Raw genomic sequence first — 27,467 nt, forward strand, 5'->3', positions numbered from 1 at the left:
AACACTTGTTTGCTGATTTGTTTATGATGTCCATTCTCAAGAGTGTGAGGTAGTATTTCATTGCGGTTTTAACTTCCATCTCTCTAATGGCTAGTGATGCTGAGCATCCTTTCATATGTCTCTGGGTCCTCAGTTTGTCCTCCTTGGAGAAGTGTTTTTCTCAGGTCCTTTACCCATTTTTTAATTGGGTTGTGTGTACTTTATATATTATGGAGATCAAACCTTCATCTGAGGTATCATTTGCAAATATATTTGCCCACACAGTTGGTTCTCTTTTTATTTCGGTGTTGTTTTCTTTAGCCATAGAGAAGCTTTTATTTTGGTAAAGTCCCATTTATTTCTTATTTCCTTTATGTCCCTTGCCATAGAGGACATATTGATGAATATATTGTTGCATGTAATATCTGTGATTTTCCAGCCTATGTTCTCTTCTAGGACCTTTATGGTTTTTCAACTTATGTTTAAGTATTTTATCCACCATGAGTTTATTTTTATGTATGGTATAAGTTGGTGGTTGAATTTCATTTTTTTTTGGCATGTAGCTGTCCGTATCTCCCAACACCATTTGCAGAAGAGGCTATATTTACTCCATTTTATGCTTCTGCTCCCTTGTCAAAAATTAATTGACCATAGAGACATTGGTTTACTTCTGGGTCCTTTATTCTGTTCTGTTGTCTCTGTGTGTGTTCTTATGCCAGTACCAGACTGTAAGAGCTAACACTTATCCTTCTCAGACAATTCCAAAAATCCAAGAACAGGGAAGACTACCAAACTCTTTTTATGAAGCCAGCATCATCATAAACCCAAAAGCAAATAAAGGCACAACGAAGAAAGAAAACTACCGGCCAATATCACTGATTAACATAGACACCAAAATCCTCAACAAAATATTGGCAAACAGCATCCAACAATACATTAAAGAGATCATACACCATGACCAAGTGGGATTCATCCCAGGGATGCAAGGATGGTATAACATTCACAAATCAATAAATGTAATATATCTCATAAACAAAAGAAAATATAAAAGACCCACATGATCATATCAATAGATGTGGAAAAAGCATTTGATAAAGTACAGCGCCGATTTATGATAAAAAACACTCATTAAAGTGGGAGTAGAGGCAGCATACCTCAACATAATAAAGACCATATATGAGAAACCTACAGCCAACATCATACTCAATGGGCAAAAACTAAAAGCTTTCCCATTAAGATCAGGAACAAGACAAGGATGACCTCTCTCACCACTTCTATTCAACATAGTATTTGAAGTCATAGCCACAGTGATCAGAAAAAAAAAAGGAGAACCAAGATGGCGGCCTAGGTAGACACACTGTGCCTCCTTGCACAACCAGAACTGACAGAAAATTGTATGGGAAGGAAGTCCGACACCAAGGAGATAAAAAATAAACATTCATCCAGACTGGTAGAAGGGGCGGAGATGGTCAGCCAGGGCAGAGAGGACTCGCATTGCTGTGGTGGGACCGAGACTGACAGAGTGTGGGATGAACAGGGCGGGCAGTCTGACCACTAGCAGACCCTGCGAGCCCCACATTTGCGCACAGATAAACTGAGAGGGCCAGACTCAGAGTGGCAGAGAATGGGGCAGGCAGAGCGGTGGGTAGCACCCCGTGGCCCCACATTCGCACACAGATAAACCAGGATGAACTGCTGGGAGCGAAGCAGACCACACAACTCAGGGCTCCAGCGCGGGGGAAATAAAGCCTCAAACCTCTGAGTGAAAACACCCGTGGGGGTTGGGGTGGCAGCAGGAGAAACTCCCAGCCTCACAGGAGAGGTCGTTGGAGAGACCCACAGGGGCCTAGAGCATGCACAGCCCACCCACTTGGAAACCAGCACCAGAGGGGCCCAATTTGATTGTGGGTAGCAGAGGGAGTGACTGAAATCCGGGCAGAGTGGAGCAGGCGCTATTACTCCCTCTTGGCCACTCCCCCATGTACACAGCGCAGCTACCAGCCTTACCCTGCCCTGGGGAACACCTAAAGCCCTGCCCCTTTAAATAAAAGAAGCACCCAGACCAAAAAAAAAAAAAAAAGGCCCAAATGACAGAACACTTCAAAGCTCCAGAAATAATTCAACTAAGCAGCGAACACATAGCCAACCTATCAGATGCACAGTTCAAAACACTGGTAATCAAGAAGCTCACAGAATTGGTTGAATTTGGTTGAAAACTAGATGAAAAAATGAAGCCTATGCTAAGAGAGACAAAGGAAACTGTACAGGGAGCCAATAGTGAGTCAAAGGAAACTGGGACTCAGATCAATGGTGTGGACCAGAAGGAAGAAAGAAACATCCAACCAGAAAAGAATGAAGAAACAAGAATTCAGAAAAATGAGGAGAGGCTTAGGAACCTCCAGGACATCTTGAAACATTCCAACATCCGAATTATAGGGGTGCCAGAAGGAGAAGAGGAAGAACAAAAAATTGAAAACTTATTGGAACAAATAATGAAGGAGAACTTCCCTAATCTGGTAAAGGAAATGGACTTCCAGGAAGTCCAGGAAGCTCAGAGAATCCCAAAGAAGCTGGACCCAAGGAGGAACACACAAAGGCACATTGCCATTACATTACCCAAGACTACACAGAAGGAGAGAATCTTAGAAGCAGCAAGACAAAAGGACACAGTTACCTACAAAGGACTTCCCATAAGACTGTCAGCTGATTTCTCCAAAGAGACCTTAAAGGCAAGAAGGGGCTGGAAAGAAGTATTCCAAGTCATGAAAAGCAAGGACCTACATCCAAGATTACTATATCCAGCAAAGCTATCATTTAGAATGGAAGGGAAGATAAAGTGCTTCTGAGATAAGGTCAAGTTAAAGAAGTTCATCATCACCAAGCCCTTATTATATGAAATGTTAAAGAGAGATACCTGAGAAAAAGAAGATCAAAAATACAAATAGTAAAAATGACAGCAAACTCACAGTTATTAACAACCACACCTAAAACAAAAACAAGAGCAAACTAGGCAAATATCAAGAACAGGAAGAGAACCATAGAGATGGAGATCACATGGAGGGTTGTCAATAGGGGAGTGGGAGGGGGAGAGGGGGGGAAAGGTACAGAGAGTAAGTAGCATAGATGATAGGTGTAAAATAGACAGGGGGAGGGTAAGAATAGTGTAGGAAATGTAGAAGCCAAAGAACTTATAATTATGATCCATGGACATGAACTACAGGGGGGGGAATGTGGGAGGGAGGGGGCGGGCAGGATGGAGTGGAGTGAGGGGGGGAAATGGGACAACTGTATTAGCATAATCAATAAATATATTAAAAAAAGAAAAGAAAAAGAAATTAAAGGCATGCAAATTGGAAAAGAGGAAGTAAAACTCTCATTGTTTGCGATGATATGATAGTGTACATAGAAATCCCTGTAGACTCCACTGAAAAACTACTTGATGTAATAACTGAAATTTTCAAAATAGCAGTATGCAACCTCAATATTCAGAAATTGAAGGCATTTTTGTATACCAACAATGAAATATCAAAACAGAAATAAGGAAAAAAAATCTCATTTGATACAGCAAGAAAAAAAATGAAATACCTAGGAATAAACCTTACCAAGGAGTTAAAAGACCTGTACCCAGAAAACGACACCACACTTTAAAAAGAAATTAAAGAAGACACGAATAAATGGAAGCATGTGTCATGTTCATGGATTGGAAGAATTAACAATATCAAAATTTCCATACTATCCAAAGCAATTTATAGATTCAATGCAATCCCTATTAAAATTCCAATGACATATTTCACAGATATAAAGCAAACATTTCAAAAATTTATATGAAATCGTAAAGGATCCCAAGTAGCTGCAGCAATTTTGAGAAAGAAGAACAAAATAGGAGAGATCACAATACCTGACGTCAAACTGTTTCCTTTGGTTCTTAAATTGGCTTCCCACCCCCATGGTTTTGGGATTTAAGAAAATGGTTCTCACTTTCCTGAATCTATTCTGAATCTTTTCTAGTTCCAGATGCTATCTGTGGGATTGTATCCTAACTTTCTACCTATTCCTTTGCCTTGAATGCTCCTAGACTCTTTCTGTGTCCATTTAAGGGCACCACATTGAGGATGCTACATACTTTTGCTTGTATTGATGCAGGCTCTGCTTAGGAAAGTGTTTTCAAGATGCAATAATGTCAACTTCATGCATATGGTTAAAGGCTCCTCTTGTATAATGTTGTTGATGCAGAACAGTGTTTCTTTACCCCCTGTTGTTGAATGCGTACTATTTCAGTTACATTTCACATTCACGGGACACTTCCCTGGATATTGCTATATCCACACGCTTAGGGTCCAGTGTTATACATTCAACTGTTATTGTGAAAAAGATATATTGTAACATTCCAAATAGAGTTAGCAAATGGTTATGACTTTTTTGTTACCCCACCTATAAACCATGGGGTTTATACATGTACCCTCAGGAATGTATTATAAGAGTTAATGAACCAGAAGATGGCAGCAAGATAGGTGGCAGCGAAGTCCACTTCCCCCTGCACACAAGTGAAACACCTAGCTGATCTTCTGAGGAACAGAGTGAACAGCCAACAGTACCCCAGTGTATATGAAAATTGGAGATCGAAAATGGTAGAATACATTGAAAAATCAGATGGTAAGGAGAATGCTTCAGGACAATAAGATTCCTGGGACCAGCACGGGGACCAGGGTGGCTGCAGCCCCAGGTCCAACAGCCACCAGGTCTGTCATAGGGTTCTGGGGAGAGAGCCAGGTCAATGGCTCCCTCCCCTGCCAAACAAGGTTTGAGCAACACTGGGAAAGACCTGGTTGCTTGAAGTCGCAGAGAGGGGAATGAGGACAAAGTGGCAAACACACAGAGGCTGTGAGCACCCACAGATACTGTGGTCGCCGGCTGGAAAGAGTTGAGAGTTGGGTCATGATGGGCCTTGACCTAGATAGTCCCTGGTCTAGTTGGAGAGGTGGGCTGTGTGAGAGACCAGGCCCTTGTATGCAGTGGCAGGCTTGAGCAAGAGGAATTTTTCAAAAAGAAAAAGTGAAAAAAGAGACACTCAGCAGTTGTTTGGGGAATTCTCTGGCAAGATCCTCTCCAGCCTCCTCCCCACCCAGGCACTCAGTGCTCCAGCTGTGGCAGGAAAGGCACGGCGCTCACCCTGTAGCCCTGGGGAGAGTGCCTGTCTGAACCTACCAGACTGGAGGCTCCTCATACTGCCACACCCACAGTCCCAGGATGGAGCGTGCCTGAACCCACACTGTATACTCAACCCCTGCGACCCTGGGGAAGCAGCAGAGGAGGCACACACCTGCATCCCCAGTGGCAGCCACCCGGCACCCCTGCCCTGCAGGGCCAACTTTCCTCTGGGAGGAAAGTGGAGATACCCCGGCAGAGGAGAACTTCAGAGCTCAGGAATTCAGCAATCCCCAGAGAGACTTCACTCAGTGTGGGGCTGAACTGGCCTGAGGGGATGCTGAGAGTCCTTAGCATCTAGGACAGCAAAGAGCAAGAATGGGATGTGTGAATTGCTTCTAATTGGTGCACCTCAGAGACAGCACAACTGGTGGACTGAAGGCCTAAGCTGTACGCAGAAGGGCACTGGGGGCCTGGTGGTTAACTGGGGAACTGGGCTGCAGGCTGGTCAAGTGCCACTCAGAGAGAAAAGTGAAACCAATTCCCCCTCAGCCTGCTACAGCCAGGAAGACCAGCAGAACTGGCTTGGCCAGTTTGAAGCCAGCAGGAGGCATTTTTTTATTTAAGTAATATATATATTTTTTCTCTTTTAACTCCTTTTTCCTGTCTTTCCTTCTTTCTTTTTTTATTCCTTCTTCCTTTCTTTCCCTTTTTATCTTTTCTTCTTCCTTCCTTCCTCTTTTTTTTTTTTAATTCCTACAAGTGAGACAATAAAACTTGGAACTGTGAAAAGACCAGAGTTGGACCCAAAGAGGGGTCATCCCAACAGCTGAGACAGTGAGACAAATTTCAGTTTGCTATTCCAGAGAACTTACAAGTTATTGTATATTTGTATTATTATTTTTTCATTATTCTTATGTCATATATTTTATTATTATTTTTGTATTTGTCTTCTTTCTTTTTAGTCTTCTTCACTTTGTTTGTTAAATTGCATTGTTTGATTGGTTTCCTTTGTTCTCTCTTTCATAGTGTATTGTTAATTTTTTTTCACTTCACTTGTGTTCCATTAGTACACTATTCTAGGTCCTACTTCCCATTGTTGTTATCCAGATCACATAGGTTCCGTCATATGATTATTGCTCCATTATTATTGTAAATAATTGCTGTAACATACAATTATAAATACTACACAGCACCACTCCCAGATCTTAGCCCACTTCACTGTTTCTTGAACTTTATTGCTATTGTGGTTAAATACATTCTCTCACACACTACACCTATTCTATATCCTTTACTCTCATTTTACTCATAATCTGGTCTTCCAAAAGTTCACTGCTTTGTAGATCCAACTTACATCCCCCCCCACAAGAGTCTTACCTTCTTTCCACCCTTTCTAAAAAGTGGCTAGTTGGGTGAAATATCATGGTTAATACTATACATATCCAAAGGATCGCCTACCTCTTTTCTACAGGCTGGTACTTTAAATATCATAGAATACACTCCTGCTGTTTTAAACCATTTTGCCTTACCTGAACAACTGATCACAAAAAAGAGTAGGTAGAAGCTGTTAACACCTGGATACCTGCTGGAAGAGGAAACACATCAACAAAGGAACCACCAACATAACAAGAGAAGATGGTGAAGGAGGGTGTGGAAGCTACACTAACTCAACCCAGGACCTATATGGAAATACAACTAAATGATAGAGAAATTACTCACAACAAACAACTGAACAAGAGCAAGAGAGAATCCTCAAAATCTTTTAAAGATGGAAGAAGCAGCTTCAATACAACCTGCCCACACCTGTATAACAAAACACAAGAAGGGTGGACAGAGTGACCCTCTATTAACCAACTGGAGGTAAGGACCCACCAAAGAGAGACTCAACAACAGAGCTGTCATGTTTGACAGCCCAGGACCAGCGAGGTCAGGAGATCAAGGAGACTGAACCACTGAATCTCACAGGACTTTTACCATTGAAGTACACACCAGAAACCCAGGGAGTCAGAACAAATCAATTTAAGAAGCAGCGGCTAACAAGAAGAGTCTCACAAACAACGGGAAGACAAAGAAACAAGCCCCAAATAAAATGAAAGGAGGCAGCCTCAGAAATAATGCTAAATGAAACATGAAATGGACTTAACTGATACAAGTCAACTATCAGATGTAATATTGAGTGCAAAGCAATGATTATCAGGAAGCTCAATGAGCTCTCAGAGAATTACAAAAAACTACAGGGAAACTAAAATGAACTCACTACAACTACATCAACATGAAAAAGGAAATAGAAAATATCAACAAGGGCCAAGAAGAATGAAGAATACAATTTCTGAAGTGAAGAACAAAGTAGAAGGAATCAAAAGCAGGCTAAATGGAGCAGAGGATCCGATCAGCGACCTGGAGAACAAGGTAGAAAAAGAAAACCCAGAAAGAGCAAGAAAAGGAAAAGAGGCTCAGAAAGAATGAAGAGGGATTAAGGGAAATGCAGGACAACATGAAACATAATAGTATCCATATAATAGGGATACCAGAAGGAGAAGAAGGGCAAGGGATAGAAAACCTGTTTGAAAAACTAATGATGGAAAACTTCCCTAATTTGATGAGAGAAAAAGTCACCCAAATCCAGGAAACACAGAGAGTACCAATCAAGAGGAACCCAAAGAGGCCCACTTGAAGACACATCATAAATAAAATGGCAAAATTCCCAGGTAAAGAATCTTAAAGGAAGAAAGGGAAAAATAGGAAATAACACACAAGGGAGCCCTGGTACAACTAGCAGCTGACTCCTCAATGGAAATACTCCAAGCCTGAAGGGAATGGCCAGAAATATTCCAAGTATTGAGAACCGGAGGCCTACAACTAAGACTATTATATCCAGCAAGGCTCTCAATTAAAATGGAGGGCCAAATAAGGAGCTTCCAGGACAAAAGAAGTCTGAAAGTATATACCTCCACCAAACTAGCTCTGCAAGAGATGGTAAAGTGTTTACTTTAAGATCAGGAAGAAAAAAAGTGAAAGAGAGAAGAACACAGATAGAAAAAAATAGCAATGAATAAGTACCTATGAACATAAATGGATTAAACGTCCCAATCAAAACACACAGAATAGCTGAATGGATAAGAAAACATGATCTACACCTGTGCTCCCTACAAGAAAACCACCTCACAACAAAAGACCTACATAGACTGAACGTGAAGGGCTGGAAACAAATTTTCCAAGCAAATGGAGAGGAAAAAAAAAGCCATGGTAACAATATTTATATCAGCCAAAATAGACTTCAAAAAAAGGAACATAAAGAAAGAGGCAGCAGGTCACTTCATAATACTCAAGGGAAGAATCCATCAAGAAGACATAAAAAACATAGTAAATATATATGCACCTAACATAGGAGCACCCAAATACATAAAGAAAATTTTGGAGGACTTTAAGAAAGATATTGACAAAATATAATTATAATAGAAGATTTTAACACCCCACTGTCAAAAATGGATAGATCTTCCAAACAAAATATCAACAAAGACATTGTGGCATTGAACAATGCCCTACATGAAATGGACTTAACTGATACATACAGAGTCTTTCATCCCAAAGAAACCAAATACAGATTCTTTTCAAATGTACATAGAATATTTTCAAAGATAGACCACATGATAGGACACAAAACAAACCTCAAAATATTCAAGAAAATTGAAATCATATCAAGCATTATCTGTGATCACAAGAGACTGAAACTAGGAACCAACATCAAGGAAAAATATCCAAAACACTCAAACTCATGGAGAATGAGTAGCATGCTATTAAACAATGAATGAGTCAAGAAGAATATTAAGGAAGAAATCAAACAGTTTCTGGAAATAAATGAAAATTAACTCAAAAAAATCCTAAACTTATAGGACACAGCAAAGGAATTCCTGAGAGGGAAGTTCATAGCGATACAGGACTACCTAAAAAAGATAGAAACATTTCAAATAAACAACCTAACCCTACACCTATAAGAACTCAAGGAAGAACAACAAAGACAACCCAGAGCATATAGAAGGAAGGAAATAACCAAGATAAGAGCAGAATTAAATGGCATAGAGACTAAAAGCACAATCTAAGGATCAATGAATTCAGCAGCTGGTTCTTTGAAAATACAAACAAAATTGATAAGTCCTTTAAGCAGGTCATCAAGAAATAAGAGGAGGACCTAAATAAACACAATCAGAAATGGAAAAGGAGAGATTACAACTGAAACCACAGAAATACAAAGGATTATAAGAAATTACTATGAAGAACTATATACCAAGATATTTGAAAACTTAGGTGAAATGGACAAATTTTGAGAAAAATATAATGTTCCAAAATTCAATGAAGAAGAAGCAGAAACCCTGAAAAGACCAATAACAGCTGATGAAATTGAAACAGTAATCAAAAGCTTCCAACACACAAAAGCCCTGGACCAGATGGCTTCACAGGATAATTTTACAAAGCATTGAAGGGAGACCTAACCTCAATCCTGCACAGATTGTTTAAAAAAATTCAAGAAGTTGGAGGACTCCCAAACTCTTTTTATGAAGCCAACATCATCCTAATCCCCAAACCAGATAAAGACATAACAAAGAAAGAAAACTTCAGGCCAATATTGGTGATGAACATAGACACAAAAATCCTCAACAAAATACGGACAAATTGAATCCAGCAATACGTTAAAAAGATCACACACCATGATCAAGTGGGACTCATCCCAGTGATGGAAGGATGCTACAATATTTGCAAATCAATAAACATAATACACCACATAAACAAAAGACAAAAATCACATGATATCAATAGATGTTCCAAAAATCACATGAACATATCAATACATGCGTAAAAAGCATTTGATAAGGTACAGCACCCATTTCTGATAAAAACACTCAGCAAAGTGGGAATAGAGAGAGCATTCCTCAACATAATAAAGGCCATATATGGGAGAACTACAGCCAACATCATACTCAATGGACAAAAATTTAGAGGTTTCCCAGTTAGATGAGGAACAGGACAAGAAGGCCCTCTCTCACCACTCCTATTCAACATAGTATTGGAAGTCCTAGCCACAGCAATCGGACAAGAAAGAGATGAAAGGCATTCAAAATGAAAAGGAGGAAGTAAAACTGTCATTGTTGGTGAATGACAGGTCAGTATACACAGAAAATCCTATAGACTCCACCAAAGAACTACACAATTTAATAAATGAATCTGGACAAACAGCTGGATGGAAAACAAATACTCAGAAATCAAAGGCATTTTTGTACACCAACAATGAAATATCAGAAACAGTAATCAGGAAAAAACTCCCATTTGATCTACCAAGAAAAAATTAGAGGACATAGGAATAAACCTAATCAAGGAGGTAAAACCTGTACTCATAAACCTATAAAACAAAAGAAATTAATTAAGCAAGACACAAACAAATGGAACCATGTACCATGCTCACGGATTGGAAGAATTAACATTATCAAAATGGCCATATTACCAAAAGCAATTTATAGATTCAATGCAATCCCTATTAGAGTACCCATGACATATTTCACAGATACAGAACAAACATTGCAGAAATTCATATGGAACCATAAATGACCCCGAATAGCTGCAGCAATATTGAGAAAGAAGAACAAAGCAGGAGGGATCACAATACCTGATATCAAACTGTATTACAAGGCCACTGTAATCAAAACAGCCTGGTACTGGCATAAAAACAGGCACATAGACCAATGGAACAGAACAGAGAGCCCAGAAATAAACTCAAGTCTTTACGGTCTATTAATATTTGACAAAGGGGGCAGGAGTATAAAATGGAGCAAAAACAGCCTCTTCAACAGATGGTGTTGGGAGATCTGGACAGCTACGTGCAAAAAAATGAAACTCGATCACCAACTTACCCCATACACAAAAAAAAACTCAAGATGGATAAAAGACTTAAATATGAGTCATAACACCATAAAAGTCCTAGAGGAAAACATTGGCAGTAAAATCTCAGGCATTGCACGCAGCAACATCCTCACAGACACATTCCCTAAAGCAAGGGACATAAAGGAAAGAATAAACAAATGGGACCTCATCAAAATAAAAAAGCTTCTGCAGGGCTAAAGAAAACAGCACTAAAATACTAAGAGAAAAAACAGCATGGGAAAACATATTTCCCAATGATACCTCAGACAAGGGCCTGATCTCCAAAATATATAAAGAACTCACACGACTCCACTCCAGGAAGACAAACAACCCAATTAAAAAATGGGAAAGGACTTGAACAGACACTTCTCCAAGGAATACATACAGAGGGCCCAGAGACATATGAAAAGATGCTCAGCATCACTAGCCATCAGAGAGATGCAAGTAAAACCACAATGAGGTACCATCTCACACCAGTCAGAGTGGCCAGCATAAACAAATCCACAAACAAATTTTGGAGAGGTTGCATAGAAAAGGGAACCCTAGTGCACTGTTGGTGGGAATGCAGACTGGTAAGGCCACTGTGGAAAACAATATGGAATTTCTCAGAAAACTAAAAATAGAACTGCCCTTTGACCCAGCAATTCCGCTGCTGGGATTATACCCTAAGAACCCTGAAACACCAATCCAAAAGAACCTGTGCACCCCAATGTTCATAGCAGCACAATTTACAATAGCCAAGTCCTGGAAGCAACCTAAGTGCCCATCAGCAAACGAGTGGTTCCAAAAACTATGGTATATTTACACAATGTAATTTTATGCAGGAGAGAGAAAGAAGGAGCTTATACCCTTTGCAATAGTATGGATGGAACTGGAGAGCATTATGCTAAGTGAAATAAGCCAGGAGGTGAGGGACAAATACCATATGATCTCACATCTAACTGGAACATAATCAAGAGAAGAGAAAAAGAAACAAAATTTCACGAGAGACATTGAATTTAAGAACAATCTAACAATAGGCAGAGGGAAGTGGGGAGGGGACAGTGAGGAGAAGGACTTTCAGGAACTACTATAAAGGACACATGGACAAAGTCAAGGGGGAGGGTGGAGTTTCGGGAGGGAGGTGGGACTGGCTGGGGTGGGGTGTCGGGATGGGGAAAAAGGCATACAACTGTAATTGAATAACAATACCATTTTTAAAAATATGCATAGAACTAAAAGAGACATTTCTCCAAAGAAGACATACAGAGGGTCCAAGGACATATGAAAAGTTTCTCAGTATTACTAGCTATCAGAAAGATGGGAATTAAAACCACAATGAGATACCACCTCACAAATTTGAGAATGGCCACCATGAACAAAGCAACAAATAGCAAGTCTTGGAGAGGATGTGGAGAATAGGAAAGGCTAGTGCACTGTTGGGAATTCAGATTGGTGCAACCACTATGGAAAGCAGTATGGAATTTCCTCAGAAATCTAAAAATGGAACCCAGCAATTCTACTGGTAGGATTATATCTTAAGAACACTGAAACACTAATTCAAAAGAACCTATGCACCACAGTGTTCATATCAGCAAAATTTACAATAGCCAATTGCTGGAAGCAAAGTAGGTGTCCATCAGTAATTGAATGGATCAAATGACTATGGAACATTTACACAATGGAATTCTATGCAGCTGAAAGAAAGAGGTAGCTTCTACCCTTTGTGACTGCATGGATGGAAGTGGAGAGCAATATGATAAGTGAAATAAGCCAGGCAGTGAAAGACAAATACCATATGATCTCACCTTTAACAGCAACCTAATCAACAAAATGAACAAGCATGCAAAATATAACGAAGGACACTGAAATTGAGAACAGGCTGACAGTGACCAGAGGGGAGAGGATTATGGGGAATAGTGTGAAGGGTTTGCAGGAACATTTGTAAAGGACACATGGACAATAACTAGGGGTGCTGGAAAGAGGGGAGGGAGGTGAGTAGTGCTGGAGTGGTTGGGAAGGGTGGCAGGAAAAGGAAGAAAACTGTACTTGAACAACAATAAAGAAAATGTTTTTAAAAAATGAACTACAAGTTATATAACATGCAGTGAACACACATATATTTTGATAGGTAACTGTAGTGTCCCAAATGCAAAGTGCTTATTGTTTCCAATTCAGTGGATTTCTTTACCTGTGTGGCTTGGAAGATAAATGGCTTTCCCAAAATCCGTGTTATTGGAAATGGTTGCAATCTGGATTCAGCCAGTTTCTGTTACCTAATGGGAAAGTGGCTGGGAGTTCACCTGTTAAGCTGTCATGTGTGGATCCTTGGGCAGCATGGAGAGTCTAGTGTATGGAGTGAAGGGAATGTGCCAGTGTCTCCCTAGAGAATATGCACCCTGGTTTAGGCACTGTGGCAGATAAGGAACAGTGTAATTAAGTTCATAAACAGGTGGTTGAAAGTGATTATGAGGTGATCACACTGAAAGGCTACACATCCTAAGCCATTTGACTATCTGACAGATTTAGCAGAAAATATAATGAAGAATCTTAGGCAGGTGCATCCAATTTCCACCATGATGAGGGGTCTCTATCTAATAAAAGAAGATGTTTTCTTCAGCGTTCTTTGTATCTTCGGATAGAATGGAATCTCGGATGTTATGAAAGTGACTCTGACACCTGAAGAAGAGGCCTGTTTGAAGAAGAGCATAGATCAAAGTCTTGATGGAGTTGTACCTTTGCTCCCTGGTTCCATATGTGAAACATCAGCAAAAGCACTGCTATGTTGTGGTTATGATTTTTTTTTTGCTCTGTTTAACTCTGATTGGAACACTAGAACATTGGTTTGTATTTTTTTTCTTTAAAAGTGAAATAAAAATGTTATATTTTTGAAAAATAATATAAATAATATAAATGAGAAAGTTCATGTCATGGATCTAAATACCACCCAAGCTACCACTACAGTACATAAAATGCAATCAGGGATTGATGTCCACCAGCGATTCTTGTCATTGAACAAAGGGGAAGAAAAATTCTGGGGTGGTTTCCATTTCAGAATTAAAGCTCTACAAGGATCAGAATGTAAGCATCTGATGAAAAATGAAGTGACTGTAAAATGCAAGTCCCCCCCCCCACTATCTTTTGTTAGCATAGGCAGAACAATAAATTAACTTTCAGATTGATCTTTTTCTGTGAAAGTAATCTAAGTTTATGAACATAATCTAGTATCCACTAACTGTTTTCAAGAGAAATGGTATTAAAAACAATCCCTTAACTCCATAATAGCAGTTGTTAAATTTGGGATCTGCAGAGGATGTTTCTTATGCAGTCCATACTCATGTCTTTTCTTACCTCCATTAGTGTCTGCTTGTTTTCCACCACATTCTCTTTAATTTCCTTCATTTTTCTTTTCTTATTGTTATATACACATACTTCCCTTCACTCACTAGCTTCTCAACTCCATTGGGAGTGTTCTATTAATCTGAGTTAGCAGATATAGATGAGAAGATAACATTGAGTGGATAGATAAATACATAGTCACTATTATAACAAAAGTTTCACATTTGAAAATTTTCCATTTTCTATTTGTATTATAAAGTCTTTGTCACTATAACCCCTGCTGTATACAAGCTGTCTGTCAATGTGTGAGAGTCAGTGACGAGAAGAGATTGCAGGGACAAAACCTATTTTAGCTCTATAAGTATACAGTGAATGCCATCAGTAAGATCATTCACGGAAACCCCTTAGCACAGCACCTGGCCTGTGGTAATTACACAATAAATGGTAGCAGTTATTTCTGTTATTGTTGTTGTTATTGGTTGTTATTTTTATTCACTAATACATAACAGTTTTTACTATTGCAGGATCTTGGTGGGGGAGTCTACATTTTCATAGACATACTAGTATGCTACTGAAAGTAGCTCTCTCATCACCTATTGAACATATGTCCCTCATGTCCTTTATTTCTAAAAACTTGTATGTAAGATGTGCTTTTCCCTTCCCATCATTATATTTGCTCTCTTGTCATTCTCTTTTCTCTCCATAAGTCTCACCATGTCAGAAGTGATATGGCAAATCCAGACAATAGATAAAGAAACTATTTTAAGTCCTCAGATATAATGCATGTGTATTATTTTTATCAAGTTCTCATTTATATGAGTGGAAACTTTTCGAAATTATTTGATGTGAATGTTATTTTAACTCAATATTGAATTAAACAATTAGTAATTTTGATGGCAAAAATATTACAACATGGTGAGTTTTTGCTTTATTTTGATGAAAGATATATTTTTTAATATTTTTGTTCAATTACAGTTGTCTCAATTTCCTCCCATTACTCTACCCCATAAAACCCATCCCCCACATCCCACATTCAATCTTCCACCCCTGGTTGTCTTTGTAAATGAGTCCTTTATACCTGGTCGACTTGGCCCTTCCTCTTTTTCCACCCCTCACTCCTCCCTTTTGGTCACTATCAGCTTGTTCTTTAGATCCATAACTTTGGTTCTATTTTGCTTGCTTGTTTGTTTTGTTGATTAGGTTTCACTTATACTTGAGATCACATGGTAATTGTCTTTCACTACCTGGCTTATTTCATTTAGCATGTTATGCTCCCGGTCCATCCATGCTGTCCCAAAGGATTAGAATGCCTTCTTTCTTTCTGCTGCATAGTTTTCCATTGTGTAAATGTACCACAGTTTTTTTAATACACTCATTTAGTAATGGACACTTAGGCTGTTTCCAGCATTTCACTATTGTAAATAAAGCTGCTGTGAACATTGGGTGCACAGGTCCTTTTGAATTGGTGTTTCACGATTCAGAAGGTATAATCCTAGTAGTGGAAATTCTGGGTCAAAAGACAGTTCCCTTTTTAGTTTTTTGAGGAAATCCCACACTATCTCCCACAATGGCTGCACCAATCTACAATCCCAACAACAGTGTAATAGGGTTGCTTTTTCTCCACAATCAATCAAGTTCTTGTTGTATGTTGATTTGTTTATGATGGCCATTCTGACTGGTGAGAAGTGGTATCTCATTGAGGTTTTAATTGCGTCTCTCTGATGGCTACTGATGCTGAGCATCTTCTCATATGTATATGGGCCTTCTGTATGTCCTCCTTGGAGAAGTGTCTGTACAGGTACTTTGCCTATTTTTAATTGGATGGTTTGTCTTCCTAGGGTGGAGTCATGTGAGATCTTTATATATTTTGGAGATCAAACCCTTGTCCAACGCATCACTAGCAAACTATTTTTCCATATAGTCACTTTCCTTTTAATTTTGCTAATGTATTCTTTAGCCAGACAGAAGCTTTCTAATTTGAAGTAGTCCTCTTTGTTTCTTCTTTTATTTATATCTTTGCTCCAGGTGACATATTGGTGAAAATATTGCTGCATGGAATATCTGAAATATTCCTGCCTATGTTCTTCTCTAAGACTTTTATGGTGTCATGACTTACATTTAAGTCTTTTATCCATCTTGTGTGTATTTTTGTATATGATGTAAGTTGGTGGTTGTGTTTCATTTGTTTTCATGTAGCTGCTCAGATCACCCAACACTATTTGCCAAAGAGGCTATTTTTACTCCACTTTACACTCCTGACTCCCTTGTTGAATATTAATTCATCATAGAGATGTGAGTTTATTTCTGGGCTCTCTGTTCTGTTCCATTAATCTATGTGTCTGTTCTATTCCAGTACCAGACTGTTTGGGTTTCAGTGGCTTGGTATTATAGTTTGATGTCAGGTACTGTGATTCCTCCTACTTTGTTCATCTTTCTCAAAATTGCTGATGCTGTTCTGGATTGTTTAAGGCTCTGTATAAATTTTTGAAATGTTTGTTCTATATCTGAGAAATATGTCATTGGTATTCTAATAAGGATTGCATTGAATCTATAATTGCTTTGGGATGTATGGATATTTTGATGATGTTAATTTTTCCAATCCATGAACATGGTGTATGTTTCCATCTATTTGTGTCTACCTTGATTTCTTTCTTCAGGGTTGTATAGTTTTCTGAGTACAGGTCTTTTGCATCCTTAGTTAGGTTTTTTCCTGGGTTTATTTTATTTCCTGTTGCTAAAGAAAAGAGGATTTTTTCTTAATTTCCATTTCTGATATTTCATTTTTGGTGTACAAAAATGCCTTCTATTTCTGAATATTGACTTTGTACCTCACAGTATTGCCAAATTCACTTATTAAGTCAATTAGTTTTTGGTGTATTGTATAGGGTTTTCTATGTACATTATCATGTCATCTGCAAACAATGACAGTTTTACTTTCTCCTTTCTCATTTGGATGTTTTTAATTTTTTTCTTTTGTGATCCCTGGGGCTAGGACTTCCAATACTATATTGAAAACAATACGTGAAAGTGGACATCCATGTCTTGTTTCTGATCTTAGTGGGAAAGCTTTTAGTTTTTTTCCCATTGAATATGATGTTGGGTGTAGGTTTCTTATATATAGTCTTTATTGTTTGGAAGAATGCTTCCTCTACTCCCACTTTGTTGAGTGTTTTTATCATAAATGGGTGTTGTATCTTATCAAATGCTTTCTCTGCGACTATTGATATGATCATGTGATTTTTGTCTTTCCTTTTGTTTATGAAATGTACATTTATTGATTTGTGATTATTGTACCATCCTTACATACCTGGGATGAATCCCACTTGATCATGGTGTATGATCTCTTTAATGTATTGCTGGATGCGGTTTCTCAATATTTTGTTGAGGATTTTAGCATCTATGTTCATCAGTGATATCAGCTTATAGTTCTCTTTCTTTGTTGTGTCTTTATTTGGTTTGGGGTTTATGATGATCCTGGTTTCATAAAAAAGAATTCGGTAGTGTTCCCTCTTCTTGGAGTTTTTGTAATAGTCTGAAAAGGATAGGGATTAGCTCTTCTTTAAATGTTTTGTAAAATTCTCCTTTGAAACCATCTAGTCTAGGGCTTTTGTGTGCTGGAAATTTGTTGATTATTGCTTCAATTTCACCAGCTGTTATCATTATATTCAGACTTTCTCCTTCTTCTTCATTCAGTTGGCAGATTATTTTTTTCTAGAAATTTGTCCATTTCACTCAGTTTTCATATTTATTGGCATGTAGTTGTTTGTAGAAATTTCTTACAATCCTTTGTATTTCTGTGCTATTAGTTGTAATCTACCCCCTTTTATTTTTTATTTCATTTATTTGGGTCCTTTTTCTTTTATTGTTGATGTATCTGCTTAATGGCTTGCCAGTTTAAAAAAAATAATTATTTATTTATTTTTAGAATGAGGGTAAGGGATAGAGACAAAGAGGGACATAAACCTTGATGTGTGGTTGCATCTCATGCAACACCCACCTGGGAACTTACCCACAACTCAGGCATGTGCTGTGACTGGGAATCGAACAGGAGACCCTTTTTTTCACAAGTGGGCACTCAAGTCACTGAGCAAAACTGGCCAAAGGAAATTTTGGCTGATTGATTTTGTTTATCTTTAAAGGAATCAGCTCCTGAATTTATTGATCTTTGAATTGTTCTTGTGGTCTCCATGCCATTTAATTCTGCTCTGATGTTGGTTATTTCCTTCCTTCTACTTGCTCTGGGCTTTATTTGTTGTTGTTTCTCCAGTTTTTGTAGATGTAGGGTTAGGTTGTTTATCTGAAATTTTCTATCTTTTTTAGGTAGGCCTGTATCACTATGAACTTCCTTCTCAGGACTGCTTTTGCTATATTCCATAAGTTCCGGACTGTTGTATGTTCATTTTCGCTTCTACCAGAAACTTTTTTTTATTTTTTCCTTGATCCCATTACTACTCCGTTCATTGTTTAATTGCATACTATTCTATATCCATGAATTTGAATGTTTTCTGATTTTTTCCTTGAGGTTGGTTTCCAGTTTCAGGACCTTGTGGTCCAAGAAAATGTTTGATATAATTTCAATTTTCTTAAATTTGCGGAGGCTTGTTTTGTGTCCTGTCATGTGGTCTATCTTTGAAAATGTTCCATGTGCATTTTAAAAGTATATACATTTTGCTCCTTTGGGATGAAAGATTCTATATACATCAGTTTAGTACATTTGATTTAGGGCATTGTTCAATGCTGCAGTATCCTTTCTCATATTTTGTTTGGAAGATCTATCTATTTTTGACAGTGGGGTGTTAAAATCCCCTGTATAAGTGTGTTGCTGTCTATATCTTTCTTGAAGACCTCCAAGATTTTCCTTATGTATTTGGGTGCTCCTATGTTGGGTGCATATATGTTTATAATGTTTATGTTTTCTTGATAAATTCTTCCTTTGAGTATTATAAACTGTCCTTCTGTGTCTCTTTTTATGGCCTTTGATTTGAAGTCTATTTTGTCTGATGTAAGTATGGCTATAGCAACTTTTCCCCTGCCAATTGGCTTGGAATATTTTTTCCAACCCTCTAATTTCAGTCTGTGTACGGCTTTTTACCTGAGACAGGTCTCTTGTACATGGCTTATGTGCGGGTCATGTTTTCTTATCTGATCAGCTACCTAATGACTTTTGATTGGAACATTTAATCCATTACCATTTAAGGTTATTATTGATAGGTACTTATTCATTTTCCCCTTTGTAGTTATGTTCTTCTCTCACTCTTTTTCTTCCTCTTCTTAAAGCAGACCCTTTAACATATCTTGCAGTGTTTATTTGGTGGAGGTATATTCTTTTAGCTTCCTTTTGTCTAGCAAACTCCTTATTACACCTTCCATTTTAATTGAGATCCTTGCTGGGTAATGTAGTCTTGGTTTCAGGCTTTTGCTATTCATTACTTGAAATATTTCTTGCCATTTCCTTCTTGCTTTAGTATTTCTGTTGAGAAATCAGCTGTTAGCCTTATAAGAGTTCCCTTGTATTTTATTTCCTTTTTCTCCCTTACTGCCTTTAAGATTCACTGTTTGTTTTTAAAATTTGGTAATTTAATTAATGAATTCCCTTGGAGTAGGCTTCTTTGTGTTCATCTTTATTGGGACCCTCTGTGCTTCCTGAACTTGCATGGCTTTTCCACAATCCAGGTTAGAGAAATTTTTTGTCATTATTTTTTCAGGCAGGTTTTCTATCTCTTGGTACATTTCTTTTCCTTCTGGTATACCTATGATTTGAATGTTATTATGTTTCAATGTGACTTGCAGTTCCCTTAAGCTCCCTTCATATTTTTGGAGTCTTTTCTCATGTAGTTGCTCTACCTGCGTATTTCTTTCTACCTTATTTTCCAGCTCAATAATTCAATCCTCTGCTTCATCCAGCCTGCTTGTTATTCTTTTATTTTTTAATATATTTATTGATTATGCTATTACAGTTGTCCCATTTCCCCCCCTCACTCCATTCCACCCTGCCCACCCCCTCCCTCCCATATTCCCCCCCCTATAGTTCATGTCCATGGGTCATACTTATAAGTTCTTTGGCTTCTACATTTCCTACACTATTCTTACCCTCCCCCTGTCTATTTTACACCTATCATCTATGCTACTTATTCTCTGTACCTTTCCCCCCCTCCCCCTCCCACTCCCCTATTGACAACCCTCCATGTGATCTCCATCTCTATGGTTCTGTTCCTGTTCTAGTTGTTTGCCTAGTTTGCTCTTGTTTTTGTTTTAGGTGTGGTCATTAATAACTGTGAGTTTGCTGTCATTTTTACTATTTGTATTTATGATCTTCTTTTTCTCAGGTATCTCTCTTTAACATTTCATATAATAAGGGCTTGGTGATGATGAACTTCTTTAACTTGACCTTATCTCAGAAGCACTTTATCTTCCCTTCCATTCTAAATGATAGCTTTGCTGGATATAGTAATCTTGGATGTAGGTCCTTGCCTTTCATGACTTGGAATACTTCTTGCCAGCCCCTTCTTGCCTGTAAGGTCTCTTTGGAGAAATCAGCTGACAGTCTTATGGGAACTCCTTTGTAGGTAACTGTGTCCTTTTCTCTTGCTGCTTCTAAGATTCTCTCCTTCTGTGTAATCTTGGGTAATGTAATGACGATGTGCCTTGGTGTGTTCCTCCTTGGGTCCAGCTTCTTTGGGACTCTCTGACCTTCTTGGACTTCCTGGAAGTCTATTTCCTTTGCCAGATTAGAGAAGTTCTCCTGCATTATTTATTCAAGTAAGTTTTCAAATTTTTGTTTTTCCTCTTCTCCTTCTGGCACCCCTATAATTCGGATGTTGGAACGTTTCAAGATGTCCTTAGGTTCCTAAGCCTGTCCTCATTTTTCCGAATTCTTGTTTCTTCATTCTTTTCTGGTTGGATGTTTCTTTCTTCCTTCTGGTCCACACCGTTGATTTGAGTCCCAGTTTCCTTCGCATCACTATTGGTTCCCTGTACATTTTCCTTTGTTTCTCTTAGCATAGGCTTCATTTTTTCATCTGGTTTTCGAACAAATTCAACCAATTCTGTGAGCTTCTTGATTACCAGTTCTTTGAACTGTGCATCCGATAGGTTGGCTATCTCTTCCTTATTTAGTTGTATTTTTTCTGGAGCTTTGAAGTGTTCTGTCATTTGGGCCTTCTTTTTTTTTTTTTTTTTTTTTTTTTTTTTTTTTTGTCTTGGCCTGTCTGTTACTTAAAGGGGCAGAGCCTTAGGTGTTCCCTGGGGCGGGGTAATGCTGGTGGCTGCACTGTGATGCTGTACATGGGGGAGGGGCCGAGAGGGAGCAATGTTGCCCACTCCCCTCTCCACCAGGTTTCAGTCTTTCACTCCGCTACCCACAATCAAATTGGGCCCCTCTGGTGCTGGTTCCCTAGTGGGTAGGCTTGTACATGCTCTAGGCCCCTGTGGGTCTCTCCAATGACCTCTCCTGTGAGGCTGGGACTCTCTCCTGCTGCTGCCCCAACCCCCAGGGGTATTTTCAATCAGAGGTCTGAGGCTTTATTTCCCCGGGCTGGAGCCCTGGGTTACGCGGTCTGCTTTGCTCCCCGCCGTTTGTCCGTTTTATCTGTGCGCGAATGTGAGGCCGCGGGGTGCTACCCGACGCTCTGCCTGCCCAGTTCTCCGCCAATCTGAGTCCGGCCCTCTCGGTTTATCTGGGAGAATGTGGGGCCGCAGGGTCTGCCAGTGGTCAGACTGACTGCCCTGTTGGTCCCACACTCCGCCAGTCTCAGTCCCGCCATGGCAACGCAAGTCCTCTCCACCCCGGAGCCCATCTCTGCCCCTCCTACTGGTCTGGATGAATGTTTATTTTTTATTTCCTTGATGTCGGACTTCCTTGTTGTTCAATTTTCTGTCAGTTCTGGTTGTGCAAGGAGGCGCAGTGTGTCTACCTACGCTGCCATCTTGGTTCTCCCTTGCTTGTAATTCTTTTCAAGCAGGGTAGATGTATTTTCATTTCAGATATTGTATTCTTCATTTCTTCCTGGTTCTTTTTTATAGTTTCTATTTCCTTTTTCATACCGTTGTAGTTCCCATTCAATTCCTTGTCATTTTCAGTAAGTTCCTTGGGCATACTTATAACCATTCTTTTCAATTCTATATCTGATAGTTTGGTTGCCTCCCTATCATTTAGCTCTTTTAGTGGGAAGTCTTCCAGTCCTTTTGATAATAAGTTCTTTCTTTGTCTCCTCATTTTATGTGATTCTTTTTGCTTGTTTCTGTGATTCAAGATGTTTTGTTTTGCAGCTGTCTTCGTGGGGTAAACATCTATGGTAGGAATTCTTTGGCACTCAGTGGTGTGGTCTCTTTGATCTCCTTGTCTGGATGCTCTAGGGTTTCCCTTTCCTCTGTTTGTGTGGGCTCTCTTGTTGTATTTGGGCTTTACCTGTTGGTTGCTCCTTCATTGGTGTGTTCTCCTATCCAGCGGGTTTATTGATAGTCACAACTCTTACTTTGTCTTGTATGATGTTTTACAGGTGTTCATTTACAAGCCCGTATTACCAGACAATGAAACATATGCCAGCAAAAACAACCCCTACCAAGTAAGTGATCTCAACTGCAATTTAACTAAAATTAATAAAGGTGATGAGAGATTTCAATTATTATAAGATATGATAAAGGTAATAAGAGATGACTAAAAGAGAAGAAAATATTTGTGAGTGGATCAATGGAGGAGAATTGATAAGAGTTGGGATAGAACCCAAGGTGAAGAAATGGAGAAAACAATATTAAAAATGTAAGTAAAACACTAAAGGGCAATGGGATCAATGGGATAAGAAGAGGGAAGTTCATACTATGAGGTTTGAAGTGAAATGGAAAAGGTACTGGTCCAATTGGAAAAAAACTTCAGGAAGACCACAGCAGGGTCAATCGTAATGTCAGCTGAATGAAGTTTAATAAAAGTGGAATGGGAATGAGAATATTGTAGAATCACAAAAAGTGAATATGAGATGTCTACAGTAAAAAATATATATATATATTTTGAGAGGATGGGGAGCCAAACAAGTAAGAGTAAGGAGTAAAGCCCAGGTTCAGAGTGGAAAAAAAAATAAAGATGGAAAAAGAAAGATAAAAAAAGAGAGAAAAAAAACAATAAAATTCCTTGCTCAACTGATCAGGGACAGGCCAAAGGTAAAATGGAGTAAGATAGCAGGAGAGTGTTCTATGGAATTTAAGGTATTAATAAGTAGTGAATAAATGGGAGATCCTTTGGACAAGTACAGCAATAACCATGATATTTCACCCAACTAGCTAATTTTTATAAAAGGTGAAAAAGAGATAAGATTCTTATTAGAAAGGAAAAAAGAATGTGAGCTGATTTTCGAAAGCGAAGTGCTTCTGTGAGGTTAGATGGAGGAGAAATAGTGAGAGTAAGAGATAGAAATGTGGCATAGTGTGTGATAGAATAAAGTTAACCACAATAGTAATAAAGCTCAGGAAGATGTCAAATTGGATTAAGACCAAGGAAGGCAGTGCAATGGATGAGCCTCACCCTGGGAAAACCACCTTCATGATGGTATATTTACACAATGGAATTCTACGCAGCAGAGAGAAAGAAGGAGCTTATACCCTTTGCAATAGCATGGATGAAACTGGAGAGCATTATGCTAAGTGAAATAAGCCAGGCGGTGAGGGACAAATACCATACGATCTCACCTTTAACTGGAACATAAGCAATAGAAGAAAAAAGCAAACAAAATATAACCAGAGACATTGAAGTTAAGAACAATCTAACAATAGCCAGGGCGGGGGTGGGGGGTGGGGGCGGGGACAGTGGGTAGAGGGGATTACAGGAACTACTATAAAGGACACATGGACAAAACCAAGGGGGAGGGTGGAGGGGGGATGGGAGGTGGGTTCACCTGGGGTGGGGTGTAGGGATGGGGAGAAAAGGCATACAACTGTAATTGAATAACAATAATAATAATAAAAAAGACCAAGGAAGGGTGCTGTGTTGGGTTTGGAATAGCAATAGTATGATAAGAAATATATAATCTGAACATAAAGAATAAAAAGTAAAAGACCAAGAGCAGTGTGTTACTTGGAATATGAGTGAGGTGAAAGGAGAAACATTAAAATGCAATATGAAAGGGAGAATAACACAAACAAATAAAACGTTAAAAACAAAACAAAAAAACCCTATATAATTGGATAGAAGATAAATTTAAAAATCTTGCAAGTTTTGAAGGAGAACAAAGTGAAATTTATCTCAGCTGTTGGTGTTTGCCTTCTGACTGTCTCTGGTTTTCTCACAGCTCCAGGTCTTATTGTCTTACTCCTGAAAAACAAAACAAACAAAACAAAAAAGTGCCTCCTGCTGATTTTAAACCATCCCAGACTGTTTTGTAGATCTTCCTGGATCCTGCTGGGATAGAGGGGCTGGACTCTGTTTTTTCCTTTCTTATTGTTCCAGAAGTATGGGGGCTCAGTCTGGGCTATAATAATCACAGGTACCCAGCTTCCAGTCCATGCCATCAAAGCACAGTGTGTCCCGCACTGTCCACTCTGCACATTTGTGCCAGGCCTGCACCAACAATCCACCTCATTTTATATCCCTTTGATCAGACTATGAGGTGCACTGAGTGGGATCAAATTGTACCCACATTCATCCCTCTTTGCTGGCCCACCTGCTGCACATGCGGGATCCCTGCATGACAGCTCAGTTCCCCTTTTGAAAAAAGGTCATTCTTTTAAAAAGTCCCCTTGGGTGCTGGTTCTGCTCCTAGCCACCGACTGGTTTTCCACACAGCCCAACTCTATGATCAGTCCAAAGTCTATCTGGGTAATAGCCAGTTGTGGCCCATCTCTTCTTCCAGCTCATTTTGTCACCCGGCTCCCCTAATTATCTGACACTGTCCCAGCTGACAACTTTTGGCCCAGGCAGAGTACATGACCAACTGTGTTTCACTTGCTACTGTTTTATCACCCCCAGAGACTTTACATGTCCGGGTCTCTCCTGGTGTTGGTCTGGGACTTCCCTCCTCTGGGAGAGGAGGGAGCCACAAGGCTGCTATCACTGACCCTGCTCTTCAATGCTCCTGAGGCAGCTGTGGTCTCTGGCCCAAGGTCGGGACCTTCTTCCTTGGCCTACTAAACCTCCTTACCACCGGGTTTGAAGCATCCTCTGCAAACTTTGGCTTCCAAATATCATATCAGCTGGGATTCTGTTGGCTGTCCACTCTGTTCTTCAGAAGATCAGCTAGGTATCCCAGTTGGTGCAAGAGCAAGTGGACTCAGCTCCCACCTACATGGTCACCACCTTCTTCTCCCTGTTTGTTCAGAGTGGAAAAAAAGAGTGTTTTTTTTTTTTTAATTATTTGGTTATTTTGTATTTCTGTGCATTTGGCTAATAGAGGCACCTAATTAAGATTCTCTGTTTTAGTGTATTTTCATAAAACTTATCTATGTGCAATAGTTGAAACATTAATATCGGTCCTCACTTCCTTGTAGTCACAAATATGAAGACTTAGATGGCACTTTCTTCACTCTCACATCTACTACATTTTTCATTGTTGTTCAGGTATAGCTGTTTCCATTTCCCCCCCACCATTTTCCCCTCCCCGCCCATCCCGGCCTGCCACCCTCAATCCTACCTCCTTTGGCTTTGTCCATGTGTCCTTTATAAATGTTCCTTGATGACTCTTCCCCTGTTTTCCCCCATTATCCTTCTACTCTCTCAGTTTTCGTTACTGTCAGTTTGTTTTTTATTTCAATGTCTCTGGTTATATTTTGCTTGCTTGTTTGTTTTGTTGATTAGTAATTTTATATTTTAAACAAAAATCTTACTTTTAAGGCACTCAGTTTTTACTCCTTTAAATTTCCTAATCTTATACAGGTCACTTTTCTCTTCAGACTAACAATATGAAATTGTTTGGAAATTTTTGGCATTAAAATTTTCACAAAAAGATAATTTTCTTCAGTTAAATCATTAGATGATTTACTGCATGGCTTAATGTGGCTTTGTTTCTATTTGGCATGTTTTCCAAAGCATTGAGAACATGGCCCTTTGTCAATTGCCAATATAAAAAGTATAATTTTGATTTTGGATTTAGTAGTACAAATAAATAAAATAAATAATGAGAAAGATAATAGTCTTCTACATATTATAGTTTGAGACATGTTATTAGGTACCCATATCCAATACTCCACAGGTGCCTGACACTTCCACTTCTTTTTAGTTTTTCATTTATTAAATTATTAAATGAGTTTTTATTCAATTATGAGCCTAATTTTGTGCCTGTACTTGTTCTAAACTTTGTAGAGGATGCCTGAAAAAGCTTACAGTCTAGTGAAACAGAGAGAGAGAGGGAAAGAGAGAAAGAGAGAGAGAGAGAAAGAGAGAGAGAGAGAAGTAGTGATGATTAAAAAATGTCAGTACTATGATATAGATATATAGAAGGGTTCCCAGATCATGGGTAAATGGGGAAAAACAGGATGTTGAAAGAATTTTTATAGTAAAATATTTGAGTAAATTTACTAAATACTTAGCCAATTTAACTAGTATGTATAGAGTCCCTCACTTAACCCCTATTGACTCACTCTAAACTTTATTTAATTAGTGATAAATATATTAGAAAACTATCAATTACATCTTTTTCACAACAAAAGTTCTAAGTTACCCTGTAACTGCAGAGGCCCAAGGAGACATGGCTATGATAAACTGTAGGAACCAGCAATATTATATTTTAAAATGTCTTTAGAATTAACAGATGTTATTGGAGTCCAGAGCTATTAAAAGATTCAGTTCTATAGCTTTTTCAGCTCATGACCCTATTAACCCTCAGCTCTTATCTATTTCTGTTAAAATCTTCCAGTGTTTAATCATGGGGAGGAGGTGTGGAATATGAGATGGTCATTTGTTTCTAAAACCCAATAGCCTTCCTCATCTAAAGGATGCATTTAACATTTAATACTAATAAAAGGTATTCTGTGGTCATTTTTTTTCTGGTGCACATATCAAATCAGTGATAAATTTGTGCTCTATGGAGGCATAGAACATGCATTATACTTATTTTTAAAAATATTTTATTTATTTACTTTTAGAGACAAGGGAAGGGAGGGAGAGAAACATCAATGTGTGGTTGCCTCTC

At 38.8% G+C, this 27,467-nt stretch overlaps 1 pseudogene; it reads left to right on the forward strand.

Annotated features, from left to right (window-relative positions):
• LOC112321340 (L-lactate dehydrogenase A chain-like) overlaps positions 1–25,471 on the forward strand; it is an 83,464-nt pseudogene extending 57,993 nt beyond the window's left edge.
• The last annotated feature ends 1,996 nt before the right edge of the window (positions 25,472–27,467 follow it).

The sequence above is a fragment of the Desmodus rotundus genome, chromosome X (genome assembly GCF_022682495.2).
Source record: "Desmodus rotundus isolate HL8 chromosome X, HLdesRot8A.1, whole genome shotgun sequence".
Classification (NCBI taxonomy): Eukaryota; Metazoa; Chordata; class Mammalia; order Chiroptera; family Phyllostomidae; genus Desmodus; species Desmodus rotundus.